The following is a 3953-nucleotide window of genomic DNA, read 5'->3' as shown; positions in this document are numbered from 1 at the left end:
TTCATCTGGCTGGTGTCCAGAAAACCCTTTATTTTATAGGCTTTATGTTCATAAGCAGTAATGACTTTGTCTTGTATTTATTTATTTATGACATTTATATCCCACATTATCCCAGCAATGAGTTCAATGTGGCTAACAATACAGTGAGATCAAATCATGCAGAACAGGGGCGTAGCCAGACACCCAAATTTGGGTGGGCCTGGGCCCAAGATGGGTGGGCAGAAGAACCCCACCCCATCCCATAGGTGATTTGGTCTCTCCTCTCGCCTGCATGCCATATGGTCTCTCAAATGTCCCTCCTCTCCTGCACACCTTTTAAATTTCAGATTTTCAATGAGGAGCAACTAATACACACTACTCATGTAGGCCCCACATCCTTCCCACTGATGCAGCTTCCTGTTTCCGCATAGGCGGGAATACGTCAGAGGGAAGACTGTGGGGCCAGTGTAAGCAGTATGTATCAGTCGCTGCTTCCTGCAGGAGAAGATCTGCTATTTATAAGGTATGCAGGAGAGACAGTTGTTGGGAGTTTTCAGCTTGGGAATCTCTGCCGGCCACATCATAGGTGTGCTGCTACTGGTGGGCCTGGGCCCACCCAAGCCCACCCTTGGCTACGCCACTGATGCAGAACACAAAGTGAACATACTAGTAGACTGTAATATGTGTACATTGCAATAGAAAGAGAAAGGAAAAGAAATACAGAACGATGAAAACAAAGATTCAGTAACCAAAAATTGACTAGGCAAGGAGATCAGTATCCACACCTAAACATTTCCCAAATAGGAAAGTTTTTAACATTTTACTGGCTGTAAACAGGTGAAATTAGGTGCACTTCTTTGCTTGCATTTTTTATTGGGTCCAGACCTTAGAGAGAGTGTGGGATGACCTTGTCATGGTTTCAGCATCTGCTCTGGTTGTGGAATGCCAGTACATGAATGGGAAGAGTACAGCTTTTCATGTAACCCTTCCTGGTGCTTGATGTTTACAAGCAGAGATTACTGGAACATTTCAGTCATTTCACTTAGGGGTCCTTTTACTTAGGCATGATAGAAAGTGGCTGGCGCTATGAATAGCACATGGGTTTGCCACACGCTCTGGCCACTTTCTAGTGCGACTGAAAAATGGCTGCAGTTGACCCTTTTTTTAATGGGCACAAGCTAATTTCCCCATTAATGTGTGGCCATTACCACCAGGAGCCCTTACTACCTCCTATTTAGGTGCTGGTAAGGGCTCCTATGCTACTCCTGCACTAATTGGGTAGTGTACAGTAATGTGCCCATGCTACCCAATTAGCACAGGCATGACTAATCTCCGCCCCCATTCACACCTCAAGCACTGGAAAATAAAAAATATTTTACAGTGTGGGATTAGTGCATGCTGAGCGGAACATTACCGTAGGACTCCTCAACGCATCCCTTGGTAGTGCTTTTTCAGTGAGCGGTAGGCCTACCATAGCTTAGTAAAAAGACCCCCTAATATTTCTTCTAAGACCTAGTTCACTGGTTTCAACTCAAGATCCCTTGTTCTAAATTTCCTATTGTATAATAACCTAACACCTATTGTCCATCCTATGCTCTATCATAACAGTTTAAATAAGGGAAGTAGGACTGAAGCAGATTGCCTAGTAAGTTCTAATGATTTAAAGAAATTAAAGGGATTAGTGACTCTGTACAATGAAATGCTACTGTCATCCTTCTAGATTTTCATCCTTGAGAAGGATGAAAGAGTTATTGCCCTACATCTTTCTTCATATTTCCCATGTAATCTAGCCTTATGATTTGAGCAACAAGCTGTTGCATAATCTCTGTTTTGAAACAGAGCAAACCGGTAAATGGTGATAATTCAGCTTTTGGTTCCTGTATCTTCTTGAATGTTTTTACTTCCTTATTTGTTTCTTGTGTTCTTTTCTCATTCCCCAAAATGGCTGTGCATTTGTCAGGTTCCTTTTTTGGATAGCCTGGTTCATATTCTCACCTTTTTTATTTTCATTTTCGCTCCATGGGATCTATTCAGTTCTCCACATACGTGGATTCTCTTTAGGTCCAAATTTGGACATTTTGCTAAAAACGTCCAGAATTCACATGAGGAATATAGCCTTTTTCAAAAAAAGAAAAACATTTATCTTTTTTTTTTTAATGGTTATTTGCTAGATGTTTTTGTGCTCTGTGCATTTATATTTTTGATCCATTTTTGAAAAAAAAGTCCAAGTGAAAAATGCACAAAATCAAGCCATTGGGATGTAGGAGGAGCCTGCATTCTTAGTAGACTGGCCACACAGACACCCCAGGAGAGCAATATGGCCCCCTAGAGGACACTGCAGTGGACATCAAATAAATGCTCCCGGGTATACATCTCACCATTGCTACCTTATTTTGTCTGCTGAGCCCCCCAAAACCCACTATCTCATCTGTACACCACTATAATAGCCCTTATGGGTTAAGGGAACATCTATATGTGAATACAGTGGGTTTCTGGTGAGTTTTGGAGAGCTCACAGTTTTCACCACAAGTGGAACAGGCAGGCGGAGGTATGGGCCTCTAATGGATATGAGTATTACATCTGAGAGTGGCATTGAGGCTGGTAAGTAATGTTTTTAATTACATTTTTGATGGGTGGGAGGGGGTTAGTAACCACTGGGGGAGTAAAGGGAGGTCATTCCTGATTCCCTCCAGTGGTTATCTGGTTATTTAGGGCAGTTTATTGTGGCTTATTCATTAATAAAACAGGTTTAGACCAAAATGTCCAACTTATAGCCCTGGATGTTTTTGTTTTGTTCCATTATGGCAGAAAAACGTTCAAGTGTTAGGAGCGCCCATATCTTGCCCTTAACATGCCCTTGACATGCCCCCTTGTGATTTGAATGCACTTCTGACGGATTTCATTTAAAAAACATCTAAAAATTGGTTTCAAAAATACTAATTTGGATGTTTTGGTGAGAAAAACCTCCAAATGCAGATTTATGTCACTTTTTGGATGTTTTTCTCTTTTGAAAATGAACACCTTTGCTTTTATTTATTTCTTTATTTATGACATTTATATCCCACATTATCCCAGGAACCTGAGTTCAATGTGGCTAACAATACAGTGAAATCACATCATACGTTCATTTTGAATGGGCTGCATTGCATTTGCCATGTGGGAGTCGCTAGCATGGTTTAGTAAAAGAGACCCTAATTGCTGAATATGGCACTTAACAGTATAAGTGTTAGCTGCCTGTGTATGCTTGGATATTCAATGCCAGTGCCCAGACATGGCCCGGCATTGAATATTTGGGGATAATGCCAGTGGTGCCAAAAAACAAGGCAGCTGATCTGCAAACTCCAATGTGGAAGTAAACAGAGCAGATCAGTAGTGTGTATAAACAAATCTTTATTGTAGAGTTTCTACCAAATGCAATGCCCAACACAGGCTGTGTTTCACCCACAGAGGGGCTGCGTCAGGGGCTATGTGGTTTATAAACTGATCTTCACCACCAAAGAGTTAATGCCCTCATGAATATGGCACCATAGTTGTTAAAAAAAAACCCAGCACAGTCAAAATGCTCTCCAGAAGATGGCAGCCTACTCACTGATTCATGTTCATACTGCTGATCTGCTCTGTTTACTTCCACATAATGTGTGTGGTGGCCACAAAAATGCTGAGAACTGCCATCTAAATATTTTCCCCAACGAGTTCTTGAACTGTCAACTAAATATTTTCCCCATGGAGTTCTTAAAATATCTACAATTGGAATAAACAAGGAGTTCTTAAATGACCTCCCATAAATTTGGATCTGAATACTCAACACTTTCAAATATTAAACTATACCAAAGTGTATACCAAAGTTCAGGATTTTGAGCATTAATAAGGGGGGGGGGGAGGGGTTCATCTCTCTCTCTCTCTCTCTCTCTCTCTCTCTCTCTCTCTCTCTCTCTTTCAAAGTGTTCTTTATGTGTTTGGACTCTGTTGAAGTA

The sequence above is a fragment of the Microcaecilia unicolor genome, chromosome 10 (assembly GCF_901765095.1).
Source record: "Microcaecilia unicolor chromosome 10, aMicUni1.1, whole genome shotgun sequence".
NCBI lineage: Eukaryota > Metazoa > Chordata > Amphibia > Gymnophiona > Siphonopidae > Microcaecilia > Microcaecilia unicolor.
Note: the sequence above shows the minus strand (reverse complement) of the source record.